Source organism: Protopterus annectens, chromosome 17.part0, assembly GCF_019279795.1.
Source record: "Protopterus annectens isolate FY-2018-M chromosome 17.part0, PAN1.0, whole genome shotgun sequence".
NCBI classification, from domain to species: Eukaryota; Metazoa; Chordata; order Ceratodontiformes; family Protopteridae; genus Protopterus; species Protopterus annectens.
In genome coordinates, this window is record NC_056751.1 from 823,192,602 (window position 1) to 823,210,794 (window position 18,193).

The following is an 18,193-nucleotide window of genomic DNA, read 5'->3' on the forward strand; positions in this document are numbered from 1 at the left end:
AGGGTAGCATGTTTTGTAGCAATGTAGAGATCATTGACAAATACGTTGTGAAGTATGGGGCCTAGTATAGATCCTTGTGAGATACCAGCACTTACTGGCAAGATGGTCATGAAATCATTTTTCCATTTTACTGCTTATGCTCTGTTTGAGAGGTAGCTATAGAACCATTACAGAGAAGAGATGCTGAGCCCTAAGGATGAGAGTTTATGTAATAGTTTCTGGTGGGAGACAATATCAAAAGCTCTTGATAAGTCTATTAAGATGGTGGTGACTAGGCTATCAGCATTTCTGTTGGTGTTGACAGTATTAACAAAATTCACCAAAGCAGTAGTTGTGCTGTGATGAGGACTGAAGCCTTGTTGTGTTGATGACAAGAGCAGGTTATCTATTAGACAGTTAATAAGCTGCTTATGAATACATTTTTTCTAATATTTTTAATATGGGAGATAAAATGGCCTATAGTTTGAAAGATCAGTATTGACTCTACCTTTATGCAGTGGAATAATGATTGATTTTTCCATAGTGAGGAGACTTTTTTTCAGATATGGATCATGAATATGAATGGATATCAGAATTGAGTCTGGGCATGCAATAGCCTCAGCTGCCATTTTTAAGATATTCACCAGGTAGATTGATTGGGGCAGTTGTAGTAGGCTTTAATTTTTTGAGGTATTTTTTGATGGTATCTGTAGGAATCAGTAGGAAGGAGAAATGGTAATGAAGGTTACGTAACTGAGTAGGACCTCAAGAGCTTGAATAGTCACCTGAATGATTAATGACTGTATTGTCTATGTAAATCAGTTAATGCATTCGTTGGCCATGGTATCATTTTGTTTCTGTGTGTTTGGTGATGGCTGCGTGGCTTGTCCTGAACTCATCAATTTATTGATTGAGACCCAGAACACTTTTGGATTATTGGTGTCTATGTTTTGATTCATTGAGCTGTAGGCTGTCTTATCTTTGGCAATAAATTGTTTTGTAGGATTCTTAGTTGTCTTTATGCTAGTAAAGTAGGAGCTGTTTTATTTTTGTCCATACCTTCCTGGCTTCGTTTCTTTGTTTCACAAATTCTTTAGTTGCTAAGTATAGCCATGGGGCAGGGTTGACTTTGACTCTTTTTATTCTGAGGAAGGTTGCATGTTTACAACACCTAAAAGATTTTGCTGAACTCAGAAACAGCATCATATATGGGTGGAGTCTTTAGTGAATCTCAGTTAAGGAGATGCAGTGTATTAATAAAAGCTTCTTCATGAAAAGCAGTAAGTTTTCTTACCAGGATGTAATCATGTATTTTGGAGAATGTTGCTTTGGTACCTTGTGGTATAGATTAGTAAGTGATCAATAGGGCTATCTGACAGAGTTCCATGGGATAGTATTTTGTTGGGAAAGGATGTTAGGATCCAAATGAGAGTGGTTATAAGTTGGGTGAACTTGTACAGATGTATATTATTATTTGGATTTTCAGATTGTATGATTTGCAAATCTATATTAATATCACACAATATTATGGTTTTATATGGGATTTTTTTAGGAAGCCCAGCAGAGAATATCTTCCAGAGTTTTAGCATTGTTACATATGGGGATGTATATACCTATGACTATGATTGTCTTATGAGTGTTTAGTAGATTTAGTATGGTTAGCTGGATTTCTGAATTAGAGAAAATTGGTGAAGAATATCTAGTGTGCTTTTGTAGAAAATTATGACACCGCCAGCTTTTTTGTTGGCACTGTCTAATCAGAATTATATAGCCTGGTGGAGAAATTTCTTCTTCTTTTTTGTTTCCTGGCACAGTCAGCTTTCTGTGGCAACTAAGATATCTGGCATGTGTAGTGCTATCCGTGCATGACTTCGGAGAGTTTGTTATAAATACTTCATAAGTTTGCATGGTGTATGCATATATATATATATATATATATATATATATATATATATTTATATTTTTTTTATTTGACATTTGTTGACCGGGTTAGTCCATCTGGGCTAAAGCCCTTTTTCAGTGGAGACCTGGGGAGAAAAGCTCCATGATTACAAAAATATGTACAGTTTACAAAAAAAGAGAAAAATAGTTTCTAGTACATGAAGAAGAGTATTTAACAATGGACAGCAAGTATACAATAACAATACTGGTAACAGTTAACATCCTTTGGAAAACTGTACAGTGAGTATACAATTTCAAAACAGATTGCAGTTAACCTACACTGATGGCTAATTATGTTTGTTCAGGTAGGTAGACTAGGAGAGACTGGAAATGAAAGTAGAAGGAGAATAGTGGGGGGTGTTAGGGTAGCAGTAAAGAGTAGAGGGTAAGAGTTCAGAGTAAGTATGTTGAACATTCTACTGAGTACGAAAATGTTTTTGAGGGGGAGAAGGGAGGGGGAGGGGGAGTTAGGATGGTAGAGTTGGGTCAGAGAAAAAGAACTGAGGGGGAGTAAGGAAGGTGTAGTAGGGTTGGAGAGAAAGAAGTGGGCGATAGGTCTAGAGATGTGGGTAAGTCAGGGGGCTGGTAACAAAGGCAATGTTTATTTGAGCTAAGGTGATTGATAGGGGTTTGGAAGAAGTGTTTCGTATGTCCAGTGGGAGTTTATTCCAGTGTTTGGCTGGGTAATAGCTATACAGGTTCTTGCCAATGTTGAGTCTGGGTTTGGTTGTGGTCAGTAGGTGCTGGTCAGAGCTCCGGAGTGTCCTGGTTGGGGTGTATGTTGAGATGATGGGTGATAAAACAGGGCAGAAAGTGGGCTGGTAGAGAATGGAATGGATTATCTGGAGCTGGGAGAGAGTTAGGTTGTGAGGGAGCTCTAACCATTTAAGTTTTTGTAAAGCAAGACAGTGGTGAGAGGAGCAAGGAAGTTCAGCAGCAAATGTTGCTACTTTGTTAAAGGTGGAATCGAGTTTGGCCATAAGAGACGTTTGCAGGTTGGTGAGAATCTGAGAGCCATAGAGCAGGGTTGGAAGAAGGTAGTAATGTGACAGAGTAATTTTTGCATGAGAGGAGAGAAAGGTTTTGTTTCTGTACAGGAGGCCTAGTTTCTGGTGGGTTTTCTTGATGTTATTTAGTATATGCAGGTCGAATTTTAGTTGGTCGCCAATGATGACCCCAAGTAGTTTAGTGTGATTGTCCACCATGATAGGTGTGTTGTTATGGGAGGAGATTGAGGCATTTTGCTTCAACTGTGTCATGGTCCTTGGTAGAAAGAGAAGAAGTTTGGTCTTTTTTAGGTTTAGGATTAGGTGATTTTGGTTGAGCCAGGTCTTGACAGATAGGAAGGATTCTTGAGTCTTAGACTGGAGTATGGGTAGTGTATCTGCAATGGTGATGACAGTGGAGTCATCAGCGTATTGCATTAGGGAAGAGTGTGGGGTAGAGCTGGCTAGTTGATTGGTAAAAATGTTGAAAAGCAGTGGACCTAGGATTGAGCCTTGGGGAACTCCCATAAGTACTGGAAGTTCTGGGGAGATGGCTGAATCCCAATTGATGGATTGGGAGCAGTTACAAAGGTAGCTAGAAAACCAGGTGATAGTGGCAGGGGAAAGGTTTAGGTGGGAGAGTTTCTCTAAGAGTAGTGGATGGTGGACAGTATCAAATGCTTTTGATAGGTCAAGAAAGAGACGAGATACTAGTTTATTTTGTTCCCTAGCTTGAGCAATGCTATTAATGAATTAGACGAGTGCTGTGGATGTGCTATGGCCAGGTCGGAAACCGTGTTGTGTGGGGGTGAGTAAGCTGGCTTTGGTGAAGTGCTGGAGAATCTGTTTATGTACACATTTTTCAGTGATCTTGGATAGGGGAGATTGTATTGCAATAGGCCTGTAATTAGTTAATGCAGTGGAGTTACATCCTTTGTGAATGGATATAGTGTAAAATTTCTTCCAGATGACTGGGACTGTTGCTTCAGTGATGGATCTGTTTATGAGGATAGATACAGGTAGGACAATGGAGCTAGCAGCAAGTTGAAGAAAGAGTGGAGGGAGACCATCTATGGAGGGAGAGCAAGGTTTGAGCTTAAGGAGCAGTGATTTTATGTAAGCGGTAGAGACTGTTTGTGGGTTAAAGGTGGATATAGGGTTAGGGTGATTTGGGGGGGAGGCAGGTGGGGTGATGCTGAGCTTGGTGTGGTTCATAAGTTTGCTAATGGACTCGATAAAGTATGTGTTGAAGTTAGTAGCAGTTTTGAGAGGAGAGCGTGAGGGGTTTGGGTGAGGGGTGGATAGCTTTCCTGGATGTAGGATACTATTTATAGTATGCCAGAATTTTTTGGGATTATATAGGTATGTTTTAGGGGGATGTGTTTACTAAAAATGTCCAAAAACTAATAGGCACAACACAAGACAAGACGAGCGTACACTGCAAAGTCCAACAAGGTTTAATAGCTGAGTAAAACAAGCTTACAGCAATCAGTGCACACTCTGGTAACTGCTAAGCAATAAAAAGTTAAAAATGATCTGGCTGCACAGAATCCAAGTCACAAAGTGTAAAGCACTTTTTGTTAGGAAACACTTTTCCTAACTTCTTCAGACAATAGTGCTCAGAAAGAAAAAACAAGTTTAAGTACTATCCTAGTGACTCATACGTGTTAATACAATTAAGCCAATTAAGCACAGTCACATAATTTAAAGGTATAATCCTAAAATACTGAAGTCAAACAGTTTGTTTTTGTAAATCATTGAGTAAAATGAGTGCCTTAGTTTTATAAAAAAACAAAGTTCTGTTGTCTTGTAACGGAGCATGTAGTAAATTAAACAGTATTAATTAAAATCGTAGTTAGTTCACTTTATTATAACTAATGTTCAGGGACCTGTGGAAGTAGTAAACTTTTCATAAAAAACTGTGTTGTGTAATGTTTCTTTTAACCTATAAAAGGTGGGTGTAACTTAGCGATTGTAACCTCCCTAGGGCTAATGAGCATCTATTATTTAACCATCCAACAAAAAATAATGTATGTACAGCTACTATCTCTTAAGGCTCTTTAATTTTAGCACACATAGAATAGAAGTAATTTCATTCAAGCCTGGTGGAAAGCATGCATTGAGTCTAAGCTGCCACAAAAGTTCCAATTTCTCCAACATAAGTGTAGATGCCTCTCCTCTACTATTCATCTCAATTGAGTCGATGGCCTTAAATTTGAAACTGTGGTTAGGGGTTTCAATGCAGTGTCTAGCTAGTGGGCTCTCCATTTTCCTTTTGTTAATGTAATAAACATGTTCGTAAATCCTCTCCTTAAACTTACGATCAGTCTTGCCTACATAAAAACTAGGGCAGCACTGACATAATGCTACATAGACTAAGGCTTTGGAGTTACAGTTAAACTTGTTCTTCAGGAAATAGTCTCACCCTCTAATAATGAATTCTGACCCTGTAGCAATGTGTCGACACTGGTTACATGCCTCACATTTAAATGTCCCTGGGGTGCCTCTAAAAGTGCTGTTACTTCTTTCAGTAAGTTTTTTCAGGTTCCTTCCTTTTTTCCAGGTGACCAACGGTTTGTCTCCCAACTTTCCTTGTATATACCTATCAGACAGTAACAGCTGCCAGTTTTTGCCCAGTATTGTGATCAGGGCTTCATAATCTAAAGAGAATGTAGTCACAAATCCCAAACAATTTTGCTCCCTTTGTGGTCCAATACTATTCCTAACTACGGGGTTACTCAGTTCTATCACTACTGAGACGTTGGTTTCCAAAGTGTGAGCTGCTGTCCATCCTTGGGAGAAGATAGGTCTGAAGTGGCCAGCAGCCCTTTTACTACTCACCTCCCTTATAAGGTCAGCAATCAACTCAGTGGGGTACCCCCTTTTGAGGAACATGGACTTCAAGAGTTCACATTCCTCAAAGAAGTGGTCATCCTCTGTAGTCATCCTGACCGCTCGTACCAGTTGGCCCTTCACTACACTCCTCTTCCTGTGCAGCGGGTGAAAACTAGTGTAATGTAAGAATGAGTTGGAGTAAGTACTCTTTCGGAAAATCCTTGCTAGATATTTTTTCTGGGCTCTATCTTTAGATAGTTCAACATCCAAGAAGCTCATAGAATCTATGTGGAAGTTACTAGTAAACCTGAGAAAGGTAGTGCACCTATTAAACTGCTCCAGAATTTCAGCAGCTAGTTCAACACCCCCTTTAATAATCATAAAAATTTTGTCTAAAAAGTGGGTGTAATAATAAATACACTCATTCAGTCCAGGGTTATCAAAAATTGTATCTTTTTCCCATTTGGCCATGACTAAATTGGCAAAACTAGCTCCACAAGGGGAGCCCATAGCTACACCAATCTGCTGTCTGAAAAATTATTTTTCAAAGGTAATATAGTTATTGGACAGTGTTATACCTAGCAATTCCTCCACCAGTCTCAATTCTGAATGTTCTGCCCCTTCAAATCTCATATGGTCGATAACCCATTCTGTTCCCAAGGTTTGTGGGATCACCGTGTATAGATTGCAAACATCCACTGTTAAAAAACAAAAGTGCTTATTATAAGCTAAAGAGTTAATACTCATCAAAAATGTCCAAGAGTCTTTGCAAATCTGAGGTTCCAGGGCCACAAATCTCTTCAGAATGTCATCTATCACCTTAGCACAAGAATAAGTGATTGATTGTTGAGCGTCCACTAAGGGGCGCATAGGTGGATCTCCTTCATTCTTATGGATTTTAGGTATTCCAAAAAGTACAGGTAGTCTAGGTGATAGTACTGACAAGTAGTTAAACATGTCAAGGTCGATGAGTGAGTCAATGAACATATCATTCAGGAACATTCTGATACGGTTGTATACTATGTTCAGTTCGTTCAGGCTCACTTTAATATATGCGTTACTTTCAAGTATCTTCCCCATTCTTTCCTTGTAGTCCATTTTGTGCAGAATGTCCAGTCCGCCCCCTTTGTCAGGTTTCATTAGGTGGACTGGTAAAAGTCTAAAGTTGCTTAGAGCTCCTCTTTCATTCTTGTTCAAGTTGGTCCTTAATTCAGACTTGTGTTGACGATTAATAAAAGCCCTAAAGTCCATTTTGCACAGTCTTTCAAATAATAAAATGGACATGTGTAAAGGGGGATTAAGTGTACTAGAAATACACAAGTTTGGGTTCCCATTGTAGTTCCCATTACCCAACATTAACTGTAAATTGAGTTTTCTAGTGTAAAGTTTAAAGTCCAGTAATAAGGACCCTAAATCAGTAGCATGAGTTAGAATGAATGTAAGTCCTTTTGCAAAAATTTCAACTAATAGATAGTCGATAGTGTATTCGGTAAAGTTGTAAATTTTAAAATCTCTGCTTTTATTCATTACAACTTTACAAGAGGGGTTGCTTGAACTGGCCCTTTGGTGAAAGGTCACCTCTTGTTCCTGTTGTTGTTGTTCCTCCTTGTGTTGTGTTTCCCCTGTTGCTTGGGGGTAGATTTGTTCACCCCCTGCCCCCGATGGTTCATGAAGATTTTTGGAACATTATTTGAACTCACACCCGCCATCTGAGAATTGTTGTCCTCATCATCCTGGTCGGTGAAGTAGTTGTTTTGGTGGGCTTCATTCTCATTTAGTGCCCCTCGGTTTCTAGACCCTGGTAAACCCTCATTTTGATTGCCGTTACTATTATCAGATGTACCCCTTGTGGTATTAAAACCTCTAGGGGCATTCCATATTTGTGATGGGGGTGGATCTGGGTAAGCTGTTCCATTTGCATAGTCCCTCCAGTCTCTGTTAATTTTCCTGATTTTAGTGTCCCTAGGTTTTGACAGTAAGTTATTAATACTGGTAAAAGTGCTGTTATATTCAAAATGGTATCTTTGGAAGTCAAGGTCCCTTTTAATTTCTTCGTCAAGGGTAGTAACTTCACTAGATAATTCATTAATGTGCACCTGATAATGCTTGGACATAATCTTCAATAATTCTAACCCCTGAGTGTTGCAAAATGTCACTAGTTCCATGTGAAAGGCAGAGTCTTTAACTAGTCCAGTAGGATACTGCCAAAAACGCAAGCCTTTTGGCACAATCTTCTCTTTAAGACATTCACTAAAGTAGTTCACTTCTAGTTGTAGTTTTCTTATTTTAACAAGTTTAAAATCAAGCAGTTTTAGTTTCTCCACAATACTCACACTCCCAGTCACCGGTTGTCCGACTAAGTTGTCGGTAATGTTGTCAGCAAGTAGTTTAGGCTCACCCCTGAGCCGTGAATTTAAGTCCGGGACTCCAATAAACCCTGGTGTAGTGTTCCCCGTTGTGTCAGCAGGTATTGTGGGTTGAATTCCACGGTCCCTCGCTTCAGTAACACTACCAGTACCAGTATTCAGATGACTGTTCCTCAAAGTGCTCGTCACATTGGTACCTGCACTAGAAACAGTAATGTTCATGTTTGACCTTCCTTCCATTCGGGTGTTTTGCGATAAAGTATCCATGCGTGTAGCCAGGACATTCAGCCTTTGATTCATAACTTCAATTAGTAAGGTCAGGTTCCCAACTTCAGTTTGGGTTTGAGTCTGTGTTAGAAATGGACTCTCAGTGCCGTTCGACTCCACAAGAGACATGTTTACTAAAAACGTCCAAAAACTAATAGGCACAAGACAAGACGAGCGTACACTGCAAAGTCCAACAAGGTTTAATAGCTGAGTAAAACAAGCTTACAGCAATCCGTAGTTTGGTGCACACTCTGGTAACTGCCAAGCAATAAAAAGTTAAAAACGATCTGGCTGCACAGAATCCAAGTCACAAAGTGTAAAGCGCTTTTCATTAGGAAACACTTCTCCTAACTTCTTCAGACAACAGTGCTCAGAAAGAAAAAACAAGTTTAAGTACTATCCTAGTGACTCATACTTGTTAATACAATTAAGCACAGTCACATAATTTAAAGGTATACTCCTAAAATACTGAAGTCAAACAGTTTGTTTTTGTTAAGTCATTAGGTAAAATGAGTGCCTTGGTTTTATAAAAAAACAAAGTTCTGTTGTCTTGTAACGGAACATGTAGTAAATTAAATAGTATTAATTAAAATCATAGTTAGTTCACTTTACTTATAACTAATGTTCAGGGACCTGTGGAAGTAGCAATCTTTTTATAAAACTAAGGCAAGCCCCCCTCCAACCAAGGGTTCTTCCAAAAACAATCACTTGTTTTGGCAGAGGCTTTCTCCAGGGGCCGATACAGTGTTTCCCTGATCTGCGCTTTATATCAGTTGTATGGCAGAAAGCTACCTCTTTAAGACCAGGTAAAGGATAGCCCAGGTTCAAAGGATTAGCTCAAATGGGATTTAGGATGCTTGAATGTGTTTAGATTATTTAACAAGGGGGAAGGAACTTATGCCCTTTAGCACTACAGCCATTCCGGTGCACAGCACGCCAGTACTGGTTCACAGGAAAATAATGTACAAGTAGCAAGAAAGTTTGCAGTTAATTGTATAAAAAAAACCTACACTTTAATCTAGCAGAGATATTCTCTCAAGAATTCAGATGCAGAAAGGACCGCAGTTTGTTCTTATCTGTGGGAGTTTCAGGTGCCGTAGCAAAGGTCTCGTAGTTGTTAAAGACGGGTATTTAGTAGGGAAGAAGGACTATAGTGAAAACTTTAATCTAGCAGAGATATTCTCTCAAGAATTCAGATGCAGAAAGGACCGCAGTTTGTTCTTATCTGTGGGAGTTTCAGGTGCCGTAGCAAAGGTCTCGTAGTTGTTAAAGACGGGTATTTAGTAGGGAAGAAGGACTATAGTGAAAACTTTAATCTAGCAGAGATATTCTCTCAAGAATTCAGGTGCAGAAACGTCTGCAGTTTGTTTTTATCTGTGGGAGTTTCAGGTGTCATAGCAAAGGTCCCGTAGTTGTTAAAGGTGGGTATTTAGTAGGGAAGAAGGACTATAGTGAAAACTTTAATCTAGCAGAGATATTCTCTCAAGAATTCAGGTGCAGAAAGGTCCGCAGTTTGTTCTTATCTGTGGGAGTTTCAGGTGCCGCAGCAAAGGTCCCGTAGTTGTTAAAGGTGGGTATTTAGTAGGGAAGAAAAACTATAGTGAAAACTTTAATCTAGCAGAGATATTCTCTCAAGAATTCAGGTGCAGAAAGGTCTGCAGTTTGTTCTTATCTGTGGGAGTTTCAGGTGCTGTAGCAAAAGGTCCCATAGTTGTTAAAGGTGGGCATTTAGTAGGGAAGAAGGACTATAGTGAAACTGGCATGTGAACACTGGAGAACGGAGGTGAAGTGTTAGGCTGGGGAAAGCGTTTGAAAATGTACATATACATGAAGGCCAGGGTGGGACTGTGGGTGTTGCTTGAAAAAGACACTGCAGCAATGATGAACATGGGCAAATGACTGCACCCTGCCTATCTGGACCTTACAAAGGCATTCAATACCATCCCACACTCAGGCATCACAGATAAACTCTCCCAGCTTAATGCGAACCCCTATGTAACTCACTGGATAGCACACTGGCTCAAAAACAGAGAGCAAGATGTAAGAGTGGATGTCTCTACCTCCTCCAAAAATACTGTCAGAACTGGAGTGCCCCATGGTTCAGCCCTTAGGCAACTTCTCTTTGGCATTCAGTTTTTGCTGGTAAATTAATGTTAAGGGATTGTGACTGCCCAAGTTTACAGATGACTGCAAACATATTGCTCTCATAAATTCCTCAGAGGACAACATGATCCTACAAGAGGGCCTGTCCTAAACAAATAGTTGGAGCGAAAACTATGGACTGAAACTAAATGCCAAGAAATGTATAACCATACTCTTTGGCAAGCATGACTCCCTTTATAATTATCACATTGATACCCTCCAGAAAACTGAACCAGTAGTTGGACATCTGGAAGCCTATGCCGAAAATGAATTGTCCTTTGATCACCATGTATCCACTATCATAACAAATTAATTTTTCATCCCACAGCTTTTATCCAAGCATGTATTGCCCAGACCTAGAGAAAAAATTGTTCCTGTGTACTCGGCACTCATTAGGCAGATCATTGAGTGACATGCCCCTTTTGGTAAGTACCTGCCCAAACACAGGTCACAGCTGTAATGACCACATTATTTCCTCACAAAACAAAAATAATAATAAAATAAGGGCCTAAATCATAAAATTGGCACAGACCACCTCAAAGCCTTATCTTTCTTTACATTATCATACAGGCTACCGAGTGGTGACCTCTGCCTCCTGTGTACAGCCTTAAGAGGCCCTATTCTGTCAGACCTATTACACATTTATAAGTCCACCTTATCAAAACCCTCCTCTCTAGGGACCTTAGTCTCTTTTGCAATAAGAACACAGCATGCTGGAGGGACATATCCCACAGTTTCTTCTTCTTGACAATGTAAACATGTTCTATCACTTTTCTTTTTATATGGCATATTTCCTTTTACTGGCAATTCATCTATTACCCGTCTCCAGAAAAAAATCTCGACTTTCTACTTTCTGATTATGCCATTTGCTTCTTATTTTTACAGCTCAGATTTTTTTCATCTGTCAGATTTCTCCCATGGTTTTACATATTAATGTTTTATATCATTACACTCTTATACCATACTTTTCCTTCTTTTTCAATATCACCAATTCTTATTTTCCACAAAAATATTTTTTTCTTGGTAACATTTTATTTCTTCATTTATACATTGTTTTTCTCTTTTACTTTTTTCTACCATACCCCAAAATTTGTAATACTTATATTTATATGTCAAGAAGAAGAAACTATGCATTATGTGTTTTTGAAATGTAAGAGTAAAAAAATGAATGGGCAAAACTATGTAAAGATTTTTTTTTGAAGATATAAAATACATGGACAAAATAAGCATGGATATGATTAAATATGGATATTATAAAAACAGAAGTAAAGACTGTGTTAAAAGAATAGATAAATAAGTTATTTTGCATTATATGGTTTATATGGAATGAAAGAATAAATGAAATTATTGACACCGTGATACACCAAAACTGGAAAATGAACACCACCATGAAGAAGGCCAGTTTAATCCAAAAGCAGGCTTTATTTTAAAACAATAAAAAAATACTGAGTTTTAAATTCAGAATTCTCTCTCTCTCTCTCTCTAGTGCTTTGGCAACAATGCCTTTACAGAGTATGCCATTTTTTCTTACTCCACTCTTTAATTCCAGGTGAAAGGAACAATGGGTGTCAGAGTGAAAAAATAGTATATGGAATGCGATGCCCATGCAAGAAATTTTATATTGGTGAAAGCAAAAGAAGCTTTGGAACTAGGTTAAGGGAGCATATTAGGGATGTTATAAAAGGAAGGGAGAAAACCTAGTAGCAGTACACTTTAGAGAAGCACATAATAGTAACCCTAAGGGTTTGGTAGCTACAGTTTTAGAACAGGTTATCAGTGATGATATTAATACAAATGAAGTGAAAGAGAGGCTACGGAAAAGAAAGAAGCTGCTTTGACTTTAAAATATGGTACCCTAATCCCTGGGGGGATGAATAGGGAATGTAATTGGAAATGTATGCTATGAATGATCAATTAAGTTTAAGTAACTTCTAAATTGAATAATTAATTTATGGGTGGATGTGTTTAAAGAGCAGAGTAAGAAAAAATGGCATACTCTGTAAACGCATTGTTGCTGAAGTACTAGAGAGAGAGAGAGAGAGATAGAGACAGAATTCTGACTATAAAACTCAGTACTTTTTTATTGTTATGAAATTATGTTTAATGATAAATGGATTTTAGCAACAATATTAAGAAAAATCAAATGGTGGTTAAGGAAAAAAGAGTGGAGGTCTAATAGGGATGAAAACTTAACATTATTGTATAGGATTTTATGAATATTTATAGTTTTACTACTCATCTCTTATGTTTTTCATTTATCCACTTTAACAGCATATACCACTGGGTTAATTAACCCTAACCCTCCTTCTTCAGTTACATACAAAACTTGTCTTTTTATTGGGTTTAATCTACAGCCCCATATAAATGAAAAAAATATCTTCAATAATTAATTTTCAAATACCACTGGCAACATAAATACACTTACTAAGTAAGCTATTTTTCCCACCAGTACTGAATTTATCAAATAAGCCTTTTTTCAGAATGATACTTTATATGTTCTCTGGAAAAGACAGGTTTGCTTTATTTTCTTCCATTTGTTTTTTTTTTCATTAAGTCCTACTTACATCTCTATTCCCAAATGTTATACCTAACACAGAAATTTCATTTGTTGTAAAATATAACTCCTGATTATTACTACATCACCACCTAAACCTTTACTTTTCTCTTTATTTAAAGTCATCACTATCATCTCTAGGCACTCATTTGTGCAAATTATTACTTCTTTTATCCAAATTTTGTTTTTTGCAATTATTATAATGTCATCTGCATACGTTAACAGAACTAGAATTCTTAACCCTTCAGGTGTTATATACCCCGCCTCCTTCATTTTGTAATTTATTTCACATACTATCACATTTATAACTTATACAAAAAGTACACAACTAATTAGACATCCCTGTCTTACACCACTCTTCATATGTACCTCTTGGCTTAACCAGCCATTTATAAGTATTGTCACTTTATTATTATTATTATATACTGACATACATAATTTCCTAACATTCTGATACTATTTCATTATTAACCATAAAATGTCCTGTCTAGTTGTGTCAAATACCTTATTAAGGTCTCCTATCATGATTTTACTTCTTTTCTGTTCATGATATCATCCACAGTTTCTCTATCATTAACTCTTTGTACATAAAACCTTCATTTAACCATTCATTCAAAATCTTTAAAAAATACTTTTTTGACAATTCCTTAATTTTTTTTATACATTTCATAGTCTATTCCATTGGGGTCTGCAGGTAAATCTATATTGACTTCTCCTAATACTTTCCTGGGATTCAATAAATTCCATGTAGGCATGGAGTTTACATGTCTGCATGGTGAGTAACAGTCCTAATTACATATTCATGCCACGCACCACGTTTAAACATAAATAAGCACCATTTTGTGGTTAGCAACAGTGTTGCTGGCCAGGAAACCATGTAAAGCAACACACACAGCAGCAGAAATGTAAACCTGTTTACCTACAAGCAAACTAGGTCAGCGTGTTTGCCCAGTATCCTGGAAAAATTACCAGTGTTATGCATAAAGCAAGGTATATAGTTCCATGATGTTATATGAAAGTTTCTACAGTGCAGACTATTTTGGAAACCTGTATCAGGGTACTGAACAAAAGTTGTATAAATGATCTGTAATGGTGCAGAGACTGCCATTAAAAATAAACAGTTAAGGGAAGTGTGTGTATTGAGTAGAGACACACAGATGAATTGTAGGAATGAATACAGGGAAAGAGGACAGGTGAAACATATCAATGTACAGCAGATGAGGGCATGTCAATGAAGACAGTTGTAGCAGGAACCATAATCACATATCAACATGATACAGTATGGACTGCACAGTGACTGTATATTATGTGACTGTCACACAAGGTGACATAACAATGGAAGAGATTTCTGTGTGTTATAAGCATCCTGACATGAACAATGGAATGGACATATATCAGGGATGTTTTATGCAATAGGGTGTAGCTGCATATTGTGAAGCTCTGCAAAATGAGTTGCCTGAATATGACTGTAATGTCAGCAAAGGTCTCAACCAAGTGGGACACATAATTACAGGCTCTTGGACAACAGTAAACAGAAGCACGTACAATCAGGGACAATATCAGAATAATACCAACAGTAACTCCATGTCTCTGACATAACATATGTGATTGTGAGTGATGCTTCTGCATGAACACATTCATACAACTATTATGAGTTGTCAGCAATCTATGAGGGGAATCAAGCACACCATCCTGACACTGTAACATCTGCTGGAGATGTTAGGAGAGACACTGCTATACCTGTATGTGAGATTATGATCAAGCTAGGCTAGTTGATAGATGTGCATGGCATATATATGACACAATCTACACTGTCACGAATGTAACCCATGCCATCAATTTTGTAAATCAGCTATGTATGTAATGAATGCATCACTGGAGAAGGTATCATACATGCATCTGGTATAACACCTTGCTGGAGGATTCTGCATCATCAGACAGTAATGTTGATGCAACAAGAAGAATGCTTACATATGGCCAATAAGATGTGTGGGAGCTCACTGTGGCAAATGTGGTACACTTGAGTTACGCATCCCTGGAAGATGTCTAGGGAAATACATGAAAAAGGGTGCACTGTACTCAGTTATTGGCATGATGAAAGCTGTGAACTATAGAGGTATAATGGCCTTTGATGTGGATGTCCTACACATGCTCAGGAGTTGCATTACATACAAGGGAATAGTCACCACTGTGGGCACATGCGGGTGGATGTTCCATATTGCCATCTACCTCAGTATACAGGTCACATACACTTGGTCTTCTCATAGTGGTGTGCTGTTTACATTATCATTGGGTCATGTGTTTGCTTTTATAATGTAACAAATCCTCCGATGATTTTGTTTCATCTCATGTGTCTTCATAGCCGTGACAGCAGTCTTTTGTGTGTTGATGCTGTCTGCATTAATATCACACTTGGATTCAATGACTGTCCACAATCTGCAGTCCTCCAGCCAGCTGTGTGCACACAGGATGTGTCTGTCAATCTTGACATCTGTGACTTAAGTAATGGATAGAAAAGGGCCTAGTACTCAGCCATGAGGTATGGATCTGGTCAATGGACTCTAGATATAGGTCATTTTCACACACTTCAACATATTTAGATGTCATGTATGTGATCCATTGGTCTACCCACTTGGTGATATAGGTGTTTATGGCCACCTGTGACAGTGTTGCAGTAATACCTCAGTGTGGATTTGTGTCCAGTGCCTTTGCCTGGTTAAGTTCCACAGGATGATAGTTTTGTCATCATGTATGCCCTTGATGACCTCTTTGAGGGCATCTATCAGATGAAAGAGACATGATGCAGCAATAACAACTCACACATGCCTGCTGCACATAACCAGGATATTACCAGTTTACATTTAGAAAAGCTCCATGATATGTTGGTCTATCTCACAAATGAGGAGAGTCAGGATATGTCTGTATATGCATACATCAGGTGCTGTCCCCCACCCCAGTCAGATGGATGCATGTTGATGTACACCCTTCCACAGGAACATATTCCATGTGTAGATGGTGTTTAACTATGAATCTAACCATGTCTGGTAAGTTCATGTTCTGAGTCACTCTATAGGCAATCTGTAATGTTGTCACGACCCACTGAATCTGTGTCATTAGCTGTACAGAGCACACAGATATGCTGCCCTCCTTAGCATAGACACTGAGTAAGGTTTGCATGTATACATCGGCTGATGGACAGTGGCGACAGAGGGGGGACAAGTGAGACAAACAGTCAGCTAGCGGATTGTCTAGTCACTCTGGTTTGGTATTTCTGGTGGTATCCACATGCACATATGTGCTTAGCTGTGTATTCCACTTCACATTTCAATTATATTAGAATACATGATTTCTGAAAAGAACTACACATACAATTACAGTCATTCATTACATTCCACAGAATACAACTGTAACAATGTCATGTACTTACATCAACTGCACAACATATCCCTATATGCATTTCATGGTCAAGCTGTGTTTGAGCAGCCTGATGCCATATCAGGACACATTACAGATCAGTTGCTTATGCAATTGTATCAAAACATGTGATACATTTTTGTGTATATCACAGATTAACAACATGTGTATGAGACAAGACATGTGTAACCATGTAATCAATATGAATTTATACTGTGTATCAAAGAGCATGTACTGATGGTATGTAGACACTTGCACACCTACTCCATACAGTAGATGTCACTGTGATTATGGAATGTGAACTGCATTGAGAGTTGATTTGCTCCACTACATGTCCTCTTACATCAACAATATACATACAAGGGTATCATACCATGTCACTCATGTCACTCAGCAAGTATCATTACGACTCTGTCATAGTTCATGTTGGGATGAATTACTTGAGACATATCTCTCTGGACTATATGAAGAAACACATGACTGAACTCTCACATTATGTTTTCCAGACAGGTATGACCCTAGCCAAAAGCAGGATTCTAACTTCACCCAGGATGATGCCACAATATAAACAACAGATGATGGATTCAACCATTGGATTCGCTTCTAATGTCAATCCAGGGGGATACAGTATCTCTCAGCATGGGATGACGTGGTTGACAAGCCACACTGCTTTGCCAGAGATAGTCTGCACCTGTGCACTCTAGTCTATTGGATACCGGCAAAGGTGCTTGCCTCCCCCTATAGTGCCTTTTTTAGGCAATGCCCAAAACAACAAAAGTTCTGATGTCACAACATCCACTGGAGGGAAACACACAGATTTGCTGCTTAATGCTAGGAGTGTAAACATGAAGCTGCACTGGAGGATATTGCCAACCTGCTAACTGATAGATATGGGGAAACTTCATCCCTCTTACCCCACTGGCCATACCACAAAGCATACCTGATACCAGCCCTCTACCTAGCATCTCTAGACATGAGGTCATATCTGCACTCTCCAGTGCTAAAAACACGCTCTCAGTGGTACCAGATAACATCCCAGTTTGCTTACTAAGCAATCTAAAACTGTACGCAGAGGACCCAATTTGCATCTTCTTTAACCATAGCCTGGGAACTGGTAGCTTTGTAGCAGTGGAGTTGATAACAGCAGCAGTAATCCCTTGCAAAATGGGTGCCATCAACTAATCCTGGGAACTATAGATTTATAAGTCTAACCAGTCTCATCTGCAAGACCATGGAAATAACCATCATGGATCTTATCAACAAGGACATAGGTGACCTTCAAACTGTAGACCCAACCCCATTTGGTTTCATTAAGGGTGGATCATGCTTATTAAACTTAGTAGGCTTCTTCAAGAAAGTCACCAAAGCCCTGGATGAATGTAAGACAGTGTATACTGCTTATATTCACCTGGCCAAGGGTTATGATACATTCTCCTGCTTGGGTATCATTGAGAAACTCTCCCAGTTGGGGATTAACTCTTATATCACTAGATGGGTAGCCAATTGGCTCAAAGACAGATCACATACTGTTTAAGTTGATAACTCAACCTGTACCAGTATAGCCATCACCAGTGGCATACCAAAAGAATCCCTGCTAGGCCCTTTACTGTTCAGAATCTATTTCTCAGAAGTCCAAGTTAAATTTTATGGCCTTTGTCTTGTCAAGTTTGTTGATAATTACAACTTAGATGCAACCATTGAGGCCCCCA